Source organism: Choloepus didactylus, chromosome 6 (genome assembly GCF_015220235.1).
Source record: "Choloepus didactylus isolate mChoDid1 chromosome 6, mChoDid1.pri, whole genome shotgun sequence".
NCBI classification, from domain to species: domain Eukaryota; kingdom Metazoa; phylum Chordata; class Mammalia; order Pilosa; family Megalonychidae; genus Choloepus; species Choloepus didactylus.
Genome location: NC_051312.1, coordinates 33,285,885 through 33,309,073, shown reverse-complemented (window position 1 = coordinate 33,309,073; position 23,189 = coordinate 33,285,885). Strand labels below are relative to the sequence as shown.

Sequence of the window (23,189 nt, the reverse complement as noted above, 5' to 3'; positions counted from 1 at the left end):
GGACGCTCGGGCGCTGGCGGCGCGGGCTTCCTCCCCGGAGGTCGGGGTCCTTGCAGCCCGTGGCCGCGTCCTCGGCTCTCCGCCAGGGAAACCTCGATTTTCCAAACTCGGGAAGGTCGGCTGTCCTTCGGCTACTGATAAGGTCGCGAGCGCCTGGTCAAAGATGTTAGCAATAAAGGGAAAGAGAGAGCCGGACCCAGGAAAGAGACTAATAATAGCCGCCAGCTAGAGCTCTGCTCGTGTGCTCAGCGCTTTTAAGAAACAATAATAACGACAACCACCATAATAGCCACCATTTATTGAGCGCTTACTCTGTGCCAGGCACTGTGTTAAGCGCTTGCAGGCAACAGCCCTCCGAGGTAAGTACTATTATTATCCGCATTTTGCAGGAAACCGGAGCACAGAGAGGTTAAGTACCTTGCTCCAGGTCACACAGCTAGCTGATGTAAGTGCCAGAATTCCAAATCCAGGCTGTCTGATCCTATGTAATCTGCATGATAGTCCACCAAGGTCGGGATTATTCTCGCCATCTTAAAGATGAGGAAACTAAGGCACATGGAAATCAAGTACCTTGTCCAAGGTCACCTAGCTGGAAAAATAGATGAGGCGGAAAGCGAACCCAGAGCTCCTCTCTGTCTGCAGAACCCGCAATCTTGGCCACAGGCGATGCCACCTCCAAACCGCCTCCGACGGCCCAGCAGATTTTGGCCCCGGGTCCCAAGAGGCGCGGCCCCTGCGGGGTTTGGTGGGTTCCGGCAGCCTCCGATCCTCGGGTGAACCGGGTGGTTCCGGAGCATTATCCCTGCTCAACCCGCAGGCGTCAGGTAGGGACACGTCTCCTGGAATCCGGTCCGGGACCTGGCTGCGCGGTCCTCAGAAAGGATGGGGCGGGGGCGGAGGCAGCGGGAGGGATCCCGGGTCCCACCTGCAGAGCCGCGGGGCCGGGCGCTGGGCTGGCCGTCTGCCCCGCACAGCCGGCAGAGGGCACTGCCGCACGCGCCTCAGGTCCCACCGTCACCAGAGCCCGCGACAGGCGGACCTTGGCCTACAGACACTGTGGCTCAGAGCCCCAAAGCAGGAATCTTTTCCTCTGGCCCCTCACCTCGGCCCAGGACCTGCTTCTCCTGACCACTCTCCCCCATCATCTGTCCACCCCATCGTCAGACTTCACCCCACCTCACTTCCTGCCCAGCTGAGGGTCAAGAACGCTGATCCCATCCCATAAAGAGGACCAGATGTTTCCAAGTCAAACTCAGCCCATTCTCCCCTTCGGGTGAGCCCCTTGGTGGTTTAAAATGGGGATAAATCATCCACTTAGAGTAGATAACTAATTTTCTTTTTTTTTTTCTTCAAAAAAAAAAATGTGAAGGGGATGATTAAAGAAGAAGGAAATAGATAGAAGGATCTATTTTTGTAATAGCTACAGTGTATTAGTGCTTGTTTTGCGCCAGGCATTTTGCAGTTTATGCGTGGACTTGTTAGTCCTCACTACAGCCTGAGAGGTATGGGATCATTATTCCCATTCGACATATGAGGTAACAAGGCTGGTTAGCCACAAAGTTGGAATTCCACCCGGGGGTGTCTGATTTTCAAGCCATGCCCCTGTCACTGTAGAGCAAGTTCCTCCTGTTTACACTGCTTCTAAAATCAGTTCTGGAAGGAGACACATGCATTCCACCCCCAGAATGCACAAGCTGATGGGATTGAACAGAAAAGGTAAGATGTAAAGCATGCAAGAACAAGCCAACATCTACTCTAAGAGTGCTTAGCAACACCTGTGAACTGGGGACCCAAATACCTTTTTAGGCCCCAATTTGGGACACAAATGCCTGCAAAGGAAAAAGCAACGAGAGAAAAATGGCAACGAGGCTTTTCACTTCAGTTTGGAAGCACATCCAGAGAGGCCCACACACTTTCTATGTCTGGGTTCTGAGGAAAGAAAGGTGGTTCTAGGAAAATCTGAAAAGTATGGGAGAGAAAAAAAATCCTTTCTGTGGTTTTTATGTTAACCAAACCCTATTTTGCTATTCGTGTTTTATTTTAAAATTAATGTGGCTTTCCCCACCCTTTAAATTGGCACATAAATAGCAAAAACAGAAGGAAGGCCAGCTACAAACTTAAAATATGGTGGGTTCTCAGGAAGGAGGTACATGACTTGAAGTGGAAATGAGGATTAAATGAGGTGCATTAAATATTTCAGACACAGAGTTTCCACAAGGGATTTAGATCATAAGCCCTTAGAACAGGAGCTTTGTCTGGGTCTGGGTTCAGTATAGTGTCTAGAATCTATGAGGGCCCAATAAATGTGGAAAATGAATCACACTTTAATGTACGTCTGCATCATCAAACCATCTGGGCCACCACTTTGCTTATGGTTTTAAAGTACGGCTTCTGGGGGGATTTTCCTAACCTCTGGATCTCAGTCCCCTTGCTTTTCCAGAAGTTTGCTCTGGGAATTCAGTCCAAGTGAGGCAATCATTGATGATGTCGCCAGGCTTGGTTAAATAGAATGGCTGCTTGTCTCTGGAATCACCAAGTCAGAGGTTTTTCCAAACAAGGAAGCCAAGGCAGAGAGACCCTCATGAGACCTGTCACTTAATAGGTCTGACTCTATTGCCCTATGTCTTTAAACTGGAAGACCTCCCCCTCTTAGCCCAAAACAGGAGAGCCCTGGGCATCTCAGACTGCCTCCTGCAAAATTCTTGGACTTTACCTTTTCCTCTCTGCTCCTTCCCTCATTCCTTCAGTTTTCATTCTATTCAGTTTATTCAACAAACATGTATTGAGAGCCCACTGTGTGTCGGTGCTGAGGGTACAGCAGTGAACCTAACAGGTAAGTCCTGGCCCTCTTGAGCTCACTGTCTCCCATGTCTACCTGGCCCCTGACCTCACGGCTCCAACTTTTTTGCTTGACCAAGGCCCCATAATAGTAAATGACTTTCTTCTCCAGGTGGGCACTATTGCTTGGACACAGCTGGCATTCCATCAGCTCCTGGCAGCTCCCAAGACCCACACTCCCTGACCCCAGTACCCCATTTTGTTTGAACCCATTTAGCTGGGCCTCCAGGAGGTTTGGGACCTGATACACCCTCAGAAGCAGACCCTGGAATGTTCCAGTTCCAGCACTTGCTGATACTCCTTCCCATCTTTTTCTAGTTGTCATTCTCTCACCTCATAGGAGCATCATTGTTGATGATTGAAATAGCTGGGGCCGTATTTATAAAGCATCTATTACGATGAAAATCCCATATGACCTAACACTCCACTGTTCAAAGAGAAATGCTGGCTTAAACAAATAGCAGTGACTGTCTGGCAAGGGACGCATTGGATAATGCTTACGAGCCTTTTGGGTCTTTTTTTTTTTAATCTTGGGATTGAGTGATTCATAATGAGGGAAGGAAGAATACTAGACCCATTTTAGCTCTCAAGATTATTCAAATGGAGTCGGTTTTCACCATCAACACCCTAAAAAAGACAGAATGCTTAAGGTAAGTTGCCAGTTTTCTTCTTTCTGGAAAAACCATTAATACTGAATAATTCTGGTCTTGACCTATCCAAAAAAAAACAAAAAAGAGGACTGAATGGTAGAATTCAGATTATCCCTGAAAACCCCTCTAGGAAGTAGATTCCAAATCAGTACTCTTAGTCTCCTCGAATATCCACCCCACCCCTACCCCCAGCCTGTCCCATCCCTTCTAGATATAGCATTATTTCTCCCCCTTTGAGGAAGGGAGTGGCCCAGAGACCAGGAGAGGAGTGGAGGGAACTCGTTATATGTGTCCTGTGTCTGCATGAGTTTGTGGTTGTGCATTCCCTGGCTAACGTCCAAATTCTCCATAACATGGGGGCCTGAGATATGCCCCAAAGACGGCCCACCAGGGAAGGATATGTGTACACCCACCAACAAGTTCTGGGTGGCCAGAGATGGCCGTAGCTCAGGCTCTGCTGGCCCAGCTGCTGGGTGAAGAGATTTGGAAACCACTTAACATTCCTGCTGGGAACTCTCCAAGCCCCTTTGGGAACCGGCAGCCGCGTTTGTCTGGGGAAATCAGTTTTGCACTTTCACTGAGTGAGAAATTCCTCAGGGGCATTCTTGTACTTGGGAAGAGAAATCAAACCCAGCTCATTCCTTCAGGGCCCTTGCCAATAATAAAGCAGACCGAGTCCGGTTCAGTTGATCCGGCCGGGGATGGGGCAGGAGTCCCGCGAGTTTCACCTGTAGCCAAGGCCCTACCCCGCCCGGCGCAAGCTTGAGATTTCAGGGAATAGTGTTACCGGTGTGTAAACACCGTGAGTGACGGCTAACGCTCCCAAGCACAACAGAGGACCTCAAACCCTTCCTATCTTCCTAGAAACCCTGGCGGCCCGGCCGGTTGCTTGCTGTCTGATGCAACAGTTTGCAATGCTTCTCTGGGAGCAGAGCCCGGCTGCGGGGCTCAGGGCGCGTGGCCTACGCGCATGCGTGGGCTGCGGCCCTACCCCAACCAGCCTGGAGCCGCTTTACCCCAGTTGGGCTGGGGGCGGGGCTGGGGGCGGGTAGGGAGTGTTTTGGCGGCGCGCGCAGCGCGATCTGAGCTTAATTAAACTTCTCCCGAGGCATTGGCTGACTGATTGACCCAGTGATCCAAAAAAATCCGAGAGGCCCGAGTCGCCCTAAACGCGCCGGGTAAGCAGAGTTGGGGAGTTGGCTTTCGATTCCCAGAGCCCGGCCTCTGGATTCAGCCTCCCTTCCCGGAGCCCCGCGATCTACAGTGCGGTCGGGGTTCCAAAGCTCTTACGGGTGTCAGGCCCAGCTTGCCTGTGTCCTCATACCTGCCTTCTCAAGAAGGGGAAATTTATGGTTACATGGGCGGGGACGGGCGAGGGGACAAGCTTTTGAAAGCTCCTTGGTGAGTGTCTTCCCTGCCTTGTTTCTCCAACCATGTGCTTAGAAGTTTTTTTAGCAGGAGGGAATATGGCATCACAAACTATTTCCCAGATTTTTCTGCAAATTCAAGTATTGCTTTCATGATTTTTTTTTCCGTATCCACACTCCGTCTATATTATATACTTTATTGTGACTGAGTTTTTGTTAACTTCTTTTCATCTAAATTAACTTTAAATCAATTCCCTTTTTCTAAATAGTTTTGCTGAAAGCAATAATATTAGTGAAACTACAGCTTTGATGTACCAGTCATATATTTTAATATATCTGAAAACAAATTCATAACCATTAAAATGAAAACGTATTTACGTTAACTGAAATTTTCTTGCCTACTCCACTTTGAGATAAACTCCAAAGGTAATAATAAGAGCTAACATATATTGAGAAGTTGCAATGTCTCGGGCACTGTTCAGATCACTTTATGTATTCCCAATCATTTAATCCTCCTGGCATCTTAGGAGATGAGTGGTGTTTTCATTTTACAGAGGAAGCAAGTAAGGCACAGAGAGGCTAAGTAACTTGCCAAAGATCACAGAGCCAAGATGCAAATTCTGCTAGCCTGACTCTAGAGCATACATTGCTGACCTATATTAAGAAAACCCAGGATTTGTCCAAATCCTGCCCTTCTTTCAAGGTCAAGCTCAAACATCAGGGCCAGGATGGCCTACTTGGGAGCTGGGCAGCACAGACAAGTGGCACAAGGGGAGTTAAAATCAGGTCAATCCAAGTTCATATAGCAGTTCTGCCATTACTAATGGTATGACTTGAGCCTTTTAGTTTCCTCATCTGTAGAATGGTAATGATAATAGTTTCTTCACATATCTTTCATTGGGTTAACTCAGCCCTTATCTCCCCATTTCAAAATCATCCTCAGATTCTTCCTTCCCTTCCGAGGCTGGGTGCATTCAGGGCCCCTCCAAGGTGCTCTCCTGGCATTTGGTATTTACCTGGATTGTGGCTCTTAATACCATGATATTGTAGTTATCTGTATCCCCCTTAGCCTGGATGTTTCATGAGCACAGGGCCTGTGTCTCCAGTGCCTGCCTTAGACAGGGCACCCACTAAAAACATATTGAACAAAGGTACCAAGTGGGTCCTGAATCAAGGAAGGCCTTGCACTTCCAGCTCCAGAGTGATGGAGGCATCATGCAGAAGGCAGAAGGAGCTGCCTGCTGTTACAGGGCTGGTTTGGTTGGTGACACATGAAAGGCAGACGTGCCTACAAAGGTAAGGACCTGTGCTCCAGAGGATTTCTGGAACAGCAGACTAGCTTCATTCCTGCTTTCATGCACTGTTTCCAACAGCTGGTCTCCCGAACTAACTTTTATGTGGTGCTTACTGCGTATCAGGGCCTACATTTTGCACGCTTGATCTCTGTCCATTCTCACAACAATCATGGGAGGTAGATTCTATCACTATCTCTATTTTAACAGATAAAGAAATGGAGGCTTAGAAAGGTTAAGGTTAGTGCAGTCTGGATTTAAAACCAAGTATGACCAACCCAAGAGCTGAGATTTTAACTTATGGGCAGAACTCTTTCCTGCCTGTTTTTCCCAATCTCACCTCCCACAACCTCTTTATCTCTGCCTCCTTTGGAATCCAAAAGATGCTTCCAAGTGTTTCCCTTCTCACTGCCTGCATCCCTCCTCCCCACTCCACCTGGGAGGAACAGAAGTTCTCATTTACAGTGTTTCATTCTCTTCTCTGAACCAAAGTAACCCATAAATCACAGATTTCCATGAGAATCCCAATTTTGAAGAGCCTATCTGCTCTCCTCCATGAACCATGGGCATGCTTAGAAATTCCACATATCAGCATCAAAACTACATTTCCCAGGCTGCCCTTCCCACCTGGAAGCAGCATAAAAATCTTATGTCAGACCATGTGGCTCCTATTTGGGGGTTGGAAAATCTGGTCACTCATTTGGATAAAGACTAGCATGCCATAGACTAACCCTTGTGGCCCCAGGCAAACGTGAATTTCCCAGGCCTCAGTGATTGGGAGTGGGGGTGGGTTATTCCTGCAAACAAAACCTTCAATTAGAGGCATAAGTGAAGACTTGGCTTAAGACTTCTGAAAGATTGCTGACCCCTGTCCAGTAAATATACTTTCCTTCTGCAACAGCCCTACCACCGCCCCTTCCCTCTCTTCACTTCCTTTTCCTTCCCCTTTTTCCAGATTCTTCTCTTAATTGTACCATTGTGCCACTCCCTTGTTGCCCCCCCATGCCCACACCCACTCTTTAACCATTTAGTATAAAACCCAGCCCACCAGACTGAGGTTTTCTTCGACCCAAATGTTATTTTCAGAAGGAGCCATTGAGGTTGGGGTGTAATTGCAACGTTGGGCCTTTGTAAGCCAAGCTGAAAATAATCAGCAAGGCAGATGGGGTGGGAAGAGAATGTGGTGGCTGCTTCTACCAAAGAGTGAGAGAAACCCATCAGAGTGAGTCAGACAGAGGCAAGCGCCAGGCTGGGCCTGCTGGGCTTACAGTTGGGAGTTCAGTTAAGGGGAAACTGCCCAAGGTGTTGGGGCCTCTGACTGAAGCCCAACCCAAGGTGGTTCCTGGCTGCACATTGCAAGTCAATATTTCTTGTGACAGCCGCTAAGCTTCTCTTGCTCTTACTCAACTGGGCCATAGCAGCCAGTTGGCCACATCAGATCTTAGCCATGCCAGTTGACTTGCCCACTTCTAAAGCAGAATTTCTCAACCTTGGCACTATTAACATTTTGGTCTGGATAATTCTTCATTGTGGGGGACTGTCTTGTGCATTGTGGGATGTTTAGCAGCATCCCTGGCTTCTATCCTGTAGATGCCAGTAGCCGCCTCCCCTCCCAGTTATGACAGTAATAAATGTCTCCAGACAAGCCATATGTCCCTTGGGAGGCACAATCACCACACTTGAAAACTAGTGTTCTAAAGTGACATCGACTGTCCCCATGGCAGCCTCATTACCTTGCATCACATCTAAGTGGGCCCCGATCAAAACTCCTACTTCCAGTGGCAGCTGTCAGATGCCTCGAACCCAGCACCAGTGTTTATTATGTGCCAGGCACCATCCTAGGTATTGAGAATGAAGCTATGAACAAGGCAGATGTGGTTCTGCCCTCATGGAAATCACAGGCTTATTGGAGAAAGACAGACATTAATGATCACAAGTCACAGGCATGTGAAGAGAAGAGGTGGGGAGCTATAAGAGTATATAAGAGAGTTTATCACCTTATCACCTAAATTAGGGGGTCAAGAAAGGCTCTTGGAGGAAGTGAGGAATTAGCCAGTTGGAGCTATGAGAGTAGGGGAGTGTTCAGTGGAGCAGGGACAGAATGCTCAGAAGCCTTGAGTTAAGAGAGAGTGGTGTACATTCAAGGAGCAAAAGAAGTCTGTCATAGACCAGGCTTAGATCAAGGGGAAGTTGTTTCCTCCTCACCCCCAAAACTTGCCTTTCTGCACATCTTCTCTGGGTTTCTAGCATAAGCATGTAAATATAGGATCATATTTAACCACATTTTAGCTAACCTCCCGCCCCCATCCTCACTCAACCCTCCTTAGTCACCCAGTTACCAAGTTCTGTCGATTCTACCACCAAAATATCTCTGCAGACCATCTCCTTGTCTCCATTCCCACACCACAGCCCTGATGCAGGCTGTCTTCATTACTCAGCTGAATTCGTGAAATACCTTCCTAACTAGTCATCCTCTAGTCTCTGCCTCAGAGAGAGGCATAGATCTGATCATGTTTCTCCCTGGCTTAAAACCTTGTGCATCTTCCAGAGGTCGATCAGAGGGGTAGCCCCCTTCCCCTGGCCCTCAGGTGCTCTTCATTGACTGGTACCTTCCAGTCTCCCACTCTCTAGCCCCGCCAAACCACCAGCCATGCCCCATGGACTTTCACACCACTGGGCTTTTGCTAGTCCCTTTTTCTGAAATGCCCTTCCCCAACCCAACCAAAACCATTTGGAAAATTCTCATATCCTTTCCAACATAGCCAAAATGAACACTATCCCTGCTAAGAAGCCTTCTCCGAATTCTTCCCTCTTTTTCCATTGGGATGTATATATTGCTGGTAGTCTAACATTTGTCATGTTGACCCATGGTTATCTGTTTAAATCTGTCCCTTCCCCCAGACTCTGGGGACCTCAAGGGCTGGTAATGTAGTGGTTGACAACCCAGTATCCATGCTCCCTCTTCCAGCTTCCTAAGAGAACCCAAGGGAATACAAAGCATAGTTTATTATTTAGAGGACAAACTAAGCTGCTGTAACAAACAGACCCAGAGTACAGAGGCTTGAGCAGGTCCATGTGCCTCGACTCCAGGGATGGGACTGACTGGTCTAATGGTAAACCCACCACCTTTCCCAAGGATTGGTTAAGGAAACCAGACCTAAACTAATCAGTGTGTGACAGAGACTGCTCTGGTTCACTAGTATCCATTCTCCCCTTCTTTAATCATAGAACTCCTGGTTTTTGACAGAGCATGTGGCTGTCTTGCTAAGGACTACATTTCCCAGCCTCCTTTGCAGCCTGATTAAGCCATGAGTCTAAGTTCGCACTAATGGACTATGAGTAGAAATGACAGTACCACTTCTAAAGCTGTTACCTCAAAAGGAATGCATGTACCTGCCTCATCTTTCCCCTGACCTTAACCTGAGATAAAAATTGAAGTAGTCTCCTTGGACTTAGAGATGGAAGCCACATGTGAGGATGGCAGTGCCCTCCTGTCAGCTTGGGCTGCTTTTATCTGGACTATTATTTGCTCCTATTGGCTTACACTTCTGTATTTGGAGTCTCTTTGTTAGAACAACTTTTTCTCTGCCATAGAAAGTGCCCAGTGCTTGGCTTCCCCTGGCCGCCCAGGGATTGGCTTAGGACTGAGCATGTGACTCAGTTAGGGCCAGTGAGTTACAGGGAAAAGTTTGATGGATTTTCTGGTAAGGAAGCATTCTTGTTTTTATGAGAGAGCTTTACAAAGCAACCTCTCTTTCTCTTCCTGTGGACATTTCTGGGCCTGGCACTATGGCAGTCCTCCTGGGACTAGCCTAAGGTTGGAGCTACACACAGAAGAGGGCAGAGCTGAGAGAATCGCAGGGAAATGGAGTCAGAGTTCCTGGATTAAGCCACTTTGAAGCCCACCCTCCCTCTGGGCTTCCAGTTATGCGAGCCAATAAATGTCCCTTTGTTTAAGTCAGCTTGAGTTTGTTTTCTGTCACCTCTTACCTTACAGTATTGACTCGTCTCACATCCCCTCTGTGCCAAGCCCAGAACCAACAATGCACAGAAGTCAATAAATTGTGGAATGAATGGATGTCCAATTGCTATTTTTCTTCTTGGACCTCACAGATAAGCTATAAGCTTTCTCTTTCTCTTTGTCCCAACCTAAACACCAAAAGTAGTCACATGGATCTCATTTCTAAAACATTCTTCTCAAACCCACCCACTAGTGGCGTACACAGGATGTTGAGAACTCAGCTGTAAAATAAGAGGATTGAACTAGATACTACGCTAGCTAACCTTCCAGCAGAAACATGCCCTGAGGCCCCTTCCCGCTCTAAAGTCCCATGGTTCTGCCTGAGGCTTGCTCTGCAGGAATTCTGCCGGTAGTTCTGAAGACCCCTCTAGCACTCACATTGTATAGTCTTATGAGAGGCCCTTCAGGGTTCCTGTTCTAACTCCCTGGGTTCCTACAGGAGGCCACCTTGTGGCAATAAAGGTCTGGGGTTCAGTATGAAATCTTTTCAAGTGCTAAAGTCCCAAAATTCTATAATACCGTGCTAAGCACAAGACATTTTTTGATTGACCACTAGACCCCCTGCTCAAAGAATGGAAGAGAAAACCCTGGAGAGGGTCTGGACTATCTCAGTATTGTCCTTCCAGATGAGACAAGGGGTTGGCCCTGCTGACAGATGATGCTCAGATGCTCAGTCAGGTCCTGCATCAAGGATATTCAGGTTCCTCGTACCCCTGGCTCAGCCACCCAGATGGCCATTAGAGGTGAGCGGAAATGGAGGGTGTGCCAGCTACAGGCAAACATTCTGTTCTGCCAGCCATGAGAGTCCCACCAGGCATCTAGATGCCTTTGGATTCCCTGCTCACATGGGCAGCCTGGGGAAGTGCCCTGGGAAGAAGCTGCCTCGTTGCTCAACCAGCGGTGATGCGGGAAAGTTAGATCTCAAGGGAAGTGTCCAGTGAATGAATGACTTGGCCAGACAGGACTCTGAGGTGCTTCCTCTTGAGTCTGCAGTGACTTCTAAACTGTGCTAAGTGACTATTCACAGGACAATTCCTGTGTGCCGAGCTTGTTCTTGTGCATGCATACATGCAATCCATATACACGTAGACACGAGTGGACACACCCAGCCTGACCCCCTGCCTTGGCCCAGGGCGGGAGAGTAAAGGGCTGTGGCTTTGGCAGGTCCAGTGGAAAGGGCTGTGTGATTTCCTCTCCCTTCTGCCCCTCAGTTCCTGAGAGATGTGCTGATGTTTTTCTGGAGAGCTGGCTTGGGCCCTGGGGTCCTTGCTTTCCACAAAGTCAAGAACAAAGGATACTGGGGAACTCGTTTCCAAAATCAGTTTTCAGACTTCACCAGCCTCTCTGAGTCTTGAAGCCAGATGGTGATGCCCATGTGGTCCCACTCTGAGGACAGGTTACCTCAGAGAATCTCAGCCCCAGATCCTGCCATGTCCTGGAAATCAACCTCCAAATGGACCCAAGCCTTGCTTTGAGCTCTGAGCAATGCCAAAGGGCTCCCTCAAAAAGTCTGCCTCGCACTGTTCTATCCTAGCCCCGTGGGACACAGGGGAGCCTCAGAATCCATCTGAATTCTCAGCATGAACTAACAGGAGCTGTGAGGCCTTGGGCAAGCATCTTTAGCCTTCTGAGCCTCTATTTCCTCATCTGTAAAATGGCAATAATACCTACCAGCAGGAGGTGCGTAGTAAATGTGAGTGTTCCCCACCTCTTCCCTTTTTTGCTTCCTCCTTTGCTGCAAGCCTCTCCTTTCCCAAAATCCTCCCCAGCTGCGGGCTGTCTAAGCCTCGCAGGAGACAGTGGTTTCTCCATTCCTTGCCGGTAGGCCGGTGCCCCTGTGAGCAAAGGCCGCAGAGCAGGGACGCTTGGGCCCCACCCTCTGTAAACACTAGTTGGGCACCCGCTGAGCTCAGGAGGGAAGTGTTCCACTGGGACCCTCCTCTTGCAGCCCCGCCTGCCGCTGTATGTTCCGGGGGAAACACCAGGCAAACCTGGCCTCACACCCAGGCCGCCTCCGTCCTGGAAATAGTCACTTAGAGCCAACACTTTGACTGAAGGTGGAAGCAAGTTAAAAATCCCTGAGCACATCTCACCCACCCTCGCACAGCACCACCCTGGGCTGTCCCAGACAGGGCAGGATCTCTCTAATCCAGATGTTTCAAACGATGGTGATGGAAATACGTAAAGGTGACGTTACTGTTTATTTCTTTAAAGTAAAGGCTGAAATAAAATGTAACAAATTATTAATAGTCTCCATTCTGGGTGGCAGGGTTGTGAGTGTGCTTTAATATTCTCTGCAAAAGATTTTTCTGTGTTGTTAAAATTCCTCTAAATAAAAACATTTTTTAAATAAATAAAATTAACATAGGTTTATGGGGAAAAATTTAGAAAATTCCAGTAAGTATAAAGAAGAAAATAAGAATCACCAGAATCTCTCCTCTCAACATAATGGCATATTTCCTGCTGGTCTCTTTTCTAGCATATATTTATGTCATTTTTATTCTTTGTACCAAAAAAAAAAAAATAGAATCATATTGTTTAGCAACCTGTTTTTTCCCTTAATGATATATTTGGCACAGTTTCCCATGCCCTGGAATGTTAATATTCACTTTGCTACACTTCTTTTCAGTCTTCTTTCCATGCAATTATGAATAAGGTATATTTTTTAATCAAAATTAGATTCATACCATTTATACCTTTTATTATCTTTTGTTATTGAAAGAGTTACACATTTGCTGTAGAAAATGCAGATAAGCCAAAACAAAACAAACGAGATGGGAAGAACACATAAAATCTTTGTAGCCACACCATCCTGGAATAACCTCTGCTAACATTTTAGTTTTTAACCTTCTGGTCTGCTTTCTGTGTGCATATGTAAATATATGTGAATGCACATTTCCACATAAAGATGGAATTTGTAGTTCATACTATTTTTAAGTTGCTTTTTTTTTTGCTTACTTAATAATATATCTTATATTGATTATGATTGTTTCATCTACAAAAGACAGGAAGCTCAAACTAACAGTGGCTTCAACATGTTAATTTCTCTCTCCCACAAATGCAGTCCAGAGGCAGATAGCCCAGGCCATTCCAGGAGCTCTGTGACCCAGGGGGGCCCCAGGCTCCTCCTAACCGGATGCAATCCCCCTCAACACAGGGTTTCCACCTCTTGCTAAGGTGGCTGGTATGTCCACATTCCAGGGAGCAGAAAGGAATAAGAAGCCAAGAAGGGAGCTTATTTCCTGGAATCCACATGCATCATTTCTGTTTATATCCCACTAGCCAGAATTCAGTCCCGTGGCCACTGGAAAGTGTGATATTTATCTAAGCAGGGCTCTGTCCATGGCCCAAGTGGAGAACAGCTATTGGGGGACAGCTAGTGTCTCTGCTGAATATCACAAACATCCTTCCGGTGTATATAGTTTTGTATCCTGCTGTTTTTCTCTCATTCTTTCGTGAGCATTTTCCCATGTCATTACATATTCTTCAAAGTTCTTAATTTTTAACAGCTGCTTAATATTCCATAAGAGGTGTGCAGCATTCCTTATAGATCCAGAGCCTCATTACTTGATACTTAGATGCTTTGCTCTTATATATAACATTTGCGGAAGGGATTGATGCCAAGTTTTCCTCTCTATCTCCTCCAGTATGTGCCCGCCTAGGATATTTTGTTGGAGAATCAGGATAATGTCTGCCTCAAAGGGACTGAGTTTGCTCCTGCTATGAATGGAGTTCTTTGGTGGCAGGTGTGCCCCACTGCCACCATTGCAGAGGAAGTCAAGGGAGGAAGCAGGGCCTGTCGGCAGCTCTGCCCTGGCCAGAGGGGGACGGGGAGTGCAGGATTGGGGCACCAGATCAGATCCCCTCTGCCTCAGTGGCTGGGGAACCTTGGAGTCAAGCTACACAGAGTGAACCAGAGGGGTCCACCCACTCTCAAGAGCTGGGGAAACCCCTTGCCCGGGACAGGGTAAGGGGTCCTGGTGGGGCTGATTCGTTCTTCGTTTGGGTGCACAACATACTTCTTCAGCTTCTGCTCGGGTCCCTGCCCTGTGCCCGGGCCCTGGGGCTGCCACCAAAAAGGTGTGGTTCCTGCCCTCCAGGAGCTCAGTTAATTCTAAATTCTCAAAAGTTTGGGTTCAACCTGGAGAGTTGCCTTAAAATGCAGAATCCTGGGGTCCACACCCAGAAATCCAAGAATATATTTTGGGGGGGGGCCTGGAATTGTCTTTATTTTTTTTTTCAATCTCTACAGGTGACCCTGATGAAAGCAGTCAGGGGCCACTTTTGAGGAGAAATATCAGGAGACTTGGAGGAAGTCAAACTTGGACAAACTTGGAGCCTCTATCTCCTTAGGGTATAGTTGGAACCTCAACTGAGGCTTAGGTTGTAGCAAAACAATAAGGACACCTGTCAGACAAGCCTGAACCCAAATCTCATCTCTATCAATTAACTTCTTCAAACCTCATTTTGCCCATCATTAAAATGGGGATGATCATAGTGCTTCCCATGTGAAATTAAATGTTAAACGTTATGTGCTCAGCAGAGTGTCTGGTAATCACGAAATTCTAGATATTATCATCATTAAAGTAATTAAAATTGATTTATTAATTAAAATTGCCTCTGGGTAAGTAATTACAGCAGGGAGTATAGACAAAGCCTTAAAGCATCTCACACCCCTGCCTGACTCATGGTGGTAGGCATTGAATAAATGGTAACTATTATTATTATTGACATCCTCACATACATTTTAATTCCAGGCCTTCTTGTCTCCCCAGATGTACCCACCACATAATTTTATCCACCCAATGGAATTCCTGGATTGGGGGTCTCCAAACCGTCTCTAGTGCCTTCTCCAGCATGAAAGAGATTTTCTCAGCTCCTTCCAGAAGGGTGCGTAAGTGGCAGGCAGGTAAGATGAGGAGGATGGGAACCTCGGGTCCCTACTCCCAGCTCCCTACTGCTGGGAGAGCACAGATCCAGGCCTGAGCCATCAACCCAGCCTCGAGGGCAAGGGAACTGTGGAGCCCCAGGCTGCTGTGAGGTGCGAAGGAAGATGCAGGGTAGCTGTTGATAATGACATTTTCAAGTGTTCATGGATGGCACAGTTGCCATGGTGATGCTGATTCTCTGAGCAAGCTGCAGCCTCTCTCGAGTTGTGAGTCAGGTTCAGCTTTATTTATTAAAAAAAGAAAACTAACACCCCAGCCTGCAGAGGATAAAATGAAGCTCCAGGTGGAGGCCGCAGCATCCACAGCTGGGCAGTGAATCAGCAGCGCTGAGTGCATTTCATTAGTCTCCTGACGTCGGCCAGCCCAGCCGGCCACGAGGCCTGGAAAAGTCCGCAGAGGTGAGTGGGCAGCCATCATCTCAAATGGTGACTCAGGAAATGAAGCACACAGAACCCACACTGCAGGTTGAAAACGGCTTAATAGGAAGCAGCTCCCATTTTCTCAGCTCAGACCCAGGGACCAGATTCCTTCAGGGAACTCTGCCCCTGCCCTGGTTTGGGAATCCTCAGAGCCCAGGGAGATGGACATCCCCTGGCCTAACCCCAAGCAAGCAAAGTCCTGTCCCTGAGATGACCAGAGCTTAGTGGATCCAACCACAAGGTTCCACACAATAGCTTTGCCCTCCCCAACCTCCAGTCTGAGTGCTGAGCCTTCTGAGAGGGGCAGGTTCTTGGAAGGACAGAGAAGGGCACAAAAATATTCTCCCAGGGCCTGAGTTAGTTCTTTTCCCAGAACTCCTACAGGGAAAGGGGTAGAGGCAATGAAGACTCCAGCTTCAGCCCAGACTTCGGAGAGAGCCTTGGCCCACATCATCACCCCATGGGTGAGGCCCAGGGTAACAGTGACAGTGATACACTGGCATCTTCTTCCTTGGCTTGGAGACCTTCCCAGAATCCTGGGCCTATAGCTAGAAGGACCCTCAAACCCTCTCACTTGTTTGGATTCCAGGTAGAAACACTTGAAGTCTTCTTCTCCTTCACTACAATGTCCTGGTGTATCTACCTCCTAACCAGCTCTGGACTCCAAGCCCTCGTCTCATCCACAGCCACTGCCTTTATTATTTAGCAGAATATTGTATTGGTTAAGCCAGTGGATGCAGAAGTCAGGGTAGATGGATTTAAACCCTGCCTCTGCCACTTACTAGCTGTGGGACTGAGCCTCCAGTCCCCCATTTGTACTCTAGGGTGATGATAATAATAGCTCCTATAACATGGAGTAGTTATGAGAAATAAATGCAATGATATTTGCAAATGTTTAGCATGAGGCCTGGCTGGCTCTTAGTCTGCAGTCCATAATTGCTAGCCATTGTTAATTTTTGCCCAAGCCCTTATCATATCCTGTCCGGATAACAGCAAAAGCCTCCTAGCTCCACTCACAGATTCCAGTCTTACTCTCCTCCAATCTGTTGTGTCCACACCACAGCAGTGTGGGCAAATGCAACCCTGATTGTATAATTTTCCTCCTTAAAACCCATCAGGGGCTCCCATTTGTCTTCAGGATAACTTTTAGAGTTTCATAGAAATCTAGCCATTGGCCACCCTCTCCAGCCTTATATCTCATCCTGCCACCCAAACACACACCAGTAGATTTCAGCCATTCCCAACTGTGAGCAGTATCCCCAAGGGGCTACATTCTGCCATGCCTCCATGATTTTTACCATGCTGTTCCCTTTGCCTAGAATGTCTTTCCCCTCTCTGTCTGCCTAGCAAACTCCTACTCATCCTCCAAGACCCACATCAAGAAGCCCCTATCTGTGAAGGCTTCCTGTCTTCCTGTAAGTGTGGAGCAGACTATTCCTTCCTCTGAGCCACTTCCTTATCTTTCGTAATAACATTTATCATAACTTTGCAATTATTGTTACCCATGCCTGTGACCCCTTTTGGCTTCTTGAGGGCAGCACTGAATCTAATTCATTTCTGAATCCCCAGAACCTACCACAGCACCATCACATTCCCAAGAAATGATTGTGCCTGAATGAATGTAGATGCAATCCTGTTATAGAGGAAGAAACTGAGGCCCAGATAGAAACAGTGTCTTGGCCAAAGTAGAATCTGGAAGCCCTATAATTCCAGGCCATTCTGACTCCAGAGACTATCAACTATTCATTCATCCATCGATCACTCTCTGAGCACCAATTATACATCAGACACTGTGCTGCTCCCTGGGGTACAAAGAACAAGGTGCAGTCCCGGTCCTCAGAAGCCCACAGGCGGGTGGGATAGAATGACAGGCACATAGACAGTCCCCACGCCTTTCACCATGAGCTTGGACAGATGATGTAGAAGGAGCTGCAGGAATTCCTGGGACCCCTTCCAGTGAGAGGAAGCCACTGTTCCTATGTGTCTACTCTCTCTCCCCAAATCTTGGAAGTCAAGTTCCCATAGACCACCAGGCCAAGGCAGCCACCCTCTAGGTGCTGTCGACACAGATCAACAGACACACACACACACATACCTGCACATCTGCAAAACAAGTGACACGAACATGCCTTGCCCCATAGGGCAGGGCAGGCTGTGCCCAGGACACGTTTGGGCCCCTAAGCAGCCAGGTCAAGAGCTGTATGTGGGACAAAGAAAGATGATATAAGATAGCAGAGCATTTTCTGACACTGCACAGAGCCTTTTCCCACACAAGGTCTCATTTGATTCTCACAAGCTGGGGCCCTACAGACAAGGCAGATATTTTCAGATAAGCAAACCCTGACTCAGAGAGATTTCGATGACTTGCCGAAAGCCAGCATTTGGTCATTGGTAGAGGCGGGACTGAATCAGTCCCTCCCAAGTATATCCTGAGCATTTAGACCATGCCAGGCCCTCTGCTGGGCACAGGGGAAACTGAGGCGAATGGGCGTCAGTCCCTGTCCCACGAGGGAGACAACAGCACAGTGGCCACGAGTTTTTCGAGACAGACAGAACCTGTGTCTGAATCCCAGTTTCACTGCTGACTAGCCGTGGGAAACAGAGCTAACCCCAGGCCTTACATTTTAAGTCTCAGATTCAAAACATAAACCAGATCACATCACTTTCACAATCCAAACCCTCTGATGGCTCCCCTCCAGTCAGAATGGAATCCAGACTCCTTAGCAGTCTCATGTGGTCTGTCTACCCCTCCTCTGGCCCTTCAGCCACACTGGCCTCTCTGCTGTGCCTGGAGCAAGACAAGTCCCTCTGACCTCTGGCCTTTGCCCTTCTCCTCCCTCCCCTGGACACTCTTTCTCCCTCTCTCACCACAGTGTCCAAAAAGGTGGTCCCGTCACTCTCAACTGTACTTACTTCAAGGTACTATCTCCATCTGACATGACTCTGCGGATGTGTGTGACAGGTTGAGATCTGGCTCCCCTGCTAATGGGTCAGTTCTGATGAGGATTTTGTTCACTACGGTGCTTATGACAGTGCCTGGCACATAGTAGGCACACAATAAATTTGTGTTAAATGAATGAATCATGACCCTCCATTGGCTCCCCTTTAAAATGATACCAAAAATAAAATTAAATTAAAAAATAAAAATTAAAAAATTAAAAATAAATAAAAATTAAAAAAAATAAATAAAATGATACCAACCTCGCATAGTTAAAAGGATTTCATGATGTGAATGGAAGATGCTTAGCCTGACACCTGGTGTTTCTTGGGATTCATTTATGGGAGCTGCTGTTGTTGTTGTTAGTATTATTTTGGTGAAATACACAATGTGACAAGGCCCTCTCCTCCATCTGGGGGCCAGGCGGCAGCCCCTCTGTTGGCCTGAAGAGCAGGGCCCAAAACTCTTGCCCTGTCTGCTGAGGTCACCCTCAGGGTCTGGCCTTGATGGTGCCGAGATCTCTGGGCCCCGCCTGGGCTGGGGGCAGTGGGCAGAGCGCAGACCAGGCCTTAAAAACCTGTGATTTCCGCCCCCAGAGCAGCCCCCACATCAAAACAACCCTTGGAGGGGCGAGGCCTTGAGATAAATGGAAGATTAAAGAAGGCGCGGTCTCCACTGGCCACAGGGAGAGGCGGCCGGCCGGCAGGCGACCACAATGGCAAGGCCCTGATGCAACAGCCATCTTGGGGGACACAGAGGAGAGAAGGGGACCCAGGCCTGGGCCAGAGGAGCTGGGGAGGGGTCGCTTAGCCTGGGTAAGGCCCCCATTATTACGTTTGGACCCGTCCCTCCAGTGCAAGCCAACTTCTTAACCCTTTTCCAGCCAGGCAGCAGCAGGGAGGCTCATCACCAGGAAATCCTGAGCCTCTCCTCCAGCCCATCCGGTCATTGGGGTTTGCAACCCCCAGCAAAGGAGCCTGTAATGAGGACCTCCTGGTCCCAGTCTCCCTCCCCAGGGAAGGTCTGTAATTAGTGCAGGAGGCGAGGCTGGGGAAGCTCAGACAATGTCATTTGAACCAGGATGAGACAGAGCTCAATTGCTAGCCTGCACTTTTTTTTTTTTTTTCTTTCTGGTGCCAGTTCATATACAAAACTCAGACAAACTTAACTCTTTCCTGGCTGGTCCACGATGCCTGGTTTCAGCTTGCCATACCATCCATTCCTGTGCCTGATCTATGCCACCCTTGCCTTCCCCACAGTCATCCCAATTCAGGTGAGCCATGATTTCAGACCTTCATAACATCAGCCAATCAATCCCCCAACAAGCCTCTGATGAATGTCAAGATGCCAAACACCCAAAAGTAGGTCTCCCTTCCTGCCACCAAGGATGTTGCAATCCTCCTGAGCAGTTGAGGTATACAACCCAGAAACAGCTAGACAGGGAGGAATCAGATGGTGAGAGCCAGAGCAGGGCAGGGAAGGAGGCCACATGGAGCAGAGTAGACAGGATGGGCGCATGGAGAATAGGCAGGTGGTAAGCACTCTGCAAACATGTACTGAGGGAGCTGTCTTCCTGGAGCAGAGCTGCAAGCAGGCTGAACCCACAGGGAGAGGGAGGTCAGGCAGAGCCTCAGCAGATCTGAGGCAGCCCCAGGTGGAGGCAGATGTCAGAGTCTATGGGGATGTGCAGAAGTTATTGCTTCCACCTCCAAAGCTCCTGAAGCATTCAGTACATCCCTGAACTACAGTTCAGCTCACACAGGACCGCAAAATATCTGGTTACAGATCTGGCTCTGCCACCTGATGAGAGCAACTTGGGGTCCTCATCTATCCATCTCTGGTCTTGAGTTTCTATGCACGAAGCCTGGCACACAAGAGGTGCTCAATAAAGGCTCACTGAATAAACCATTGAACTTGGAGAAAAAAGTGGGAAGAATCTATCTCTACAGACTTTCCCAGAGGGGACACAAGTTAGGGCCCCTTGAATCTTGCCACACAATCTCTTTAATATGTCAAAAGTTTCTAGAAATCAGTAAGGTAAAGACCAACAACTAATTTTTTAAAAGTCAAAGTATATAAACAGAGCCTACAGAAGAGGAAACACAAATTGTTCTAGGACATCTAATAAGATGTTTGACCTCACTAATAATATTGAGAAATACAAATCAAAATTACATGGAGAAACCATTTCTTATCTATCAGACCAGAAAATTCAAAAGTTCGATAATATCCTCTGTTTGAAGGACTGTAGAAAAACTAGTAATGCCATAAACTGCTCTACTTTATGGTATAACATACTTGACAATATCCGTTAACATTACCAACAGACATTCTCTTTGACCCAGCAATCCAACTTCTGAAAATTTGTCCTACAGATATGCAGTGCTTGCATATGCTCAAAATGACGTTGAACAGGTTATCATTGCAGCATTGTTTGTCACAGTAAAGAGCTGGAAACAATCCAAACATCCATCAGTTGGGGACAAGTAAATAAATTATGGTACATTTGTATAATGGGTGGCTATGCAGTTATTAAAAAAAAAAAAAGAATGAGGAAGTTCTCTATGTACTGATATGGGAAGATCTCCAAGACAGATTAATTAAAAAAAAAAAAAAGATGGAGAACAGTGTGTGATATGCTCCTTTTAAGTTAAAAAAGAGAGAAGAAAATTTTACATACTCTATACCTGTTCACACACAAACACACATATAGCATAGAAGGATACTCAAAAAAGTAATAAAATCCTTTATATATTGATCAAAGGAAGGGAACTTAGTGATTAGAACATGGGCTATAGAAGTGGGAGAATTACTTTTCATAGTATTCCTTTTTTATTTTTCATGTTTTGAACCATGTGAATGCATAATCTACTCAACAAATTAAAAACAAAACAAACAAAAATACATTGCTATCTAGGGACTGGCAGTTCTGGGGATTCTCCCCAAGCTGCTGAGTAAAAATGATTCTATCTGGCTGCTCCTTTCTCATTTTCCCTTCCCCATCCCTGGCAGCTTTTCCTGAGACTCTGGGTCCCAGTAAATGGTGGCTGTCACCCCAACTTGTATCTTCTGTTCAAGAGCATGGAATCAAGTTAGATCAAGTTGCTGTGTGGCCTTGGACAAGTTACTTCACTTCTCTGAGCCTCAGTAAAACAGGGTAATTGTAGTATCTGCTTCCAAGGGTTGTGATGAGCGGAAAATAAGAAAATGCATAGAAAGTGCTTAGTATTGATCCTGGGACATGATAAATGCCATATTGTACAAGTATACCAAACTCATTGTTCATATTCTTTGCCAACACATTCATTGACTTGTTAGTCTTTGTCTTCTTGATTTATGGGAGCTCTTTATAGCCTCGAAAGATTAAGATACACATTGCAAACTGGCAGAGCATCAAAGGGCAATGGGACCACAGTATATGCCAGTTGATGCAAACGGTTATTTTTATGATTATTTCCCTTCCAGGCCATGCATGCTGGTGTCTGAAGGCGTCCCACCTTGGAGACCCCGGGGCTCGTCTAGACCGCTCCAAGGAACAGGGTCTTGACTCACGGGCTCCCCCTCTGGATGCCTCTGCCAGTTTTCCCTGGGTTGTCAGAGACTGCCCTTCTCCACAGCCCCTCCAGCTGCAGTTCAGAACAACCCTCCCTTCCATGCCTGATTAGACTCATTCTCCGTGCCTCCCCCAGGGATGCCTGGGTTTGTGAAGCAGCTGTGTGATGCCAGTCCCCGTAAGGAACAAGTTCACCGATGGGTACGTGTAAGGCCTACTCTAGGAGAACCTAAGTCTTTGCCCAGGGGCCTCAGAGCCACTAAGCCCCTCTGGGTCCCCACTGTAGAGAGACTCCTGGTGGGCACATCCAAGAAGGTGCAGCAAGGGATCAGGGTAACAGAGTAAACACCACTGGGCCCCTCACCCTGATCCCTGGGCACCTGGTACTTGCCAGAGCTGAGAAGTGTGGCTCCCCTGGGCCCACAGCCATTCATTTTCCTCCAGGGAATTGGTCCACCCTTCAGTTCTGGAGGCTCCAAAAACATTCCTCAGAGCATCTGGAATATATATTTGCTTCAATTGGTGATTGCCGAGGCCAGCTCAGCTGGTTTTCTGTTTGTTTCACTTAGCCATGGGGGCTGAAGATGGTCGCTGAGGATGGGGGCATCCAGGGCCCCCAGGGACCCTCGGTGTGCATGGCCAAGGATAATGGGAGCCCCCGCCTGCTGGAACGGTGTGTGTGATGGCTTGACCCTACCCCCTTGGCCTGCTTCTCGAGAAGGGACGCCCTGGGCAGGGCCAGTGGGAGTTAAAAGCTGAGTCTGCAAAGGCCCCAGCCCTCTCCCCAACCCCTGATTGCTGTGTAGCTCATCCAATCCTAGAGTCTGATACAGTGGAAAATTAAGTCCAACAGACCCAAGTTCAAATTTCCAACTTTCCTGCTTAACAGCTGTGTGACCTTGGACAAGTAACTTCTCTGAACTTCACTTGCCTCATCTGTAATAAAGATATTTGTGTAGTTAAACCCTGTCTCCTTCCAAAAGTATTTGAGATGATGAAATAAGATGTGTGGAATTTGGTTTTTTTGTGGGTTTTTTTTTTTAACTGTGGAAGAAGGATATGGATAAAAGGAGATAAAAACATAAGATGAAGCCAGGGACGCAGTTAGCTTGTGAAATTCACCCCCATGAGAAACCTGTTATAAGAGGTGAACCTCAGCAAA

General features: G+C 47.5%; 1 long non-coding RNA gene across 5 annotated transcripts; it reads left to right on the top strand.

The window, feature by feature from the left end:
* Positions 1-10: 10 nt before the first annotated feature.
* On the top strand, positions 11-22,953 carry LOC119538708. 5 transcript variants are annotated; one of them, XR_005217631.1, is made up of 4 exons: positions 11-359; positions 643-824; positions 14,944-15,058; positions 21,940-22,953. It is a non-coding gene; the product is annotated as an uncharacterized LOC119538708 (long non-coding RNA). The 5 variants fall into 5 exon arrangements; XR_005217629.1 differs by having other exon boundaries at positions 14,944-15,077; XR_005217633.1 differs by lacking the exons at positions 11-359; positions 643-824; positions 14,944-15,058 and adding exons at positions 19,084-19,289; positions 19,678-19,747; positions 21,487-21,631.
* Positions 22,954-23,189: the final 236 nt, after the last annotated feature.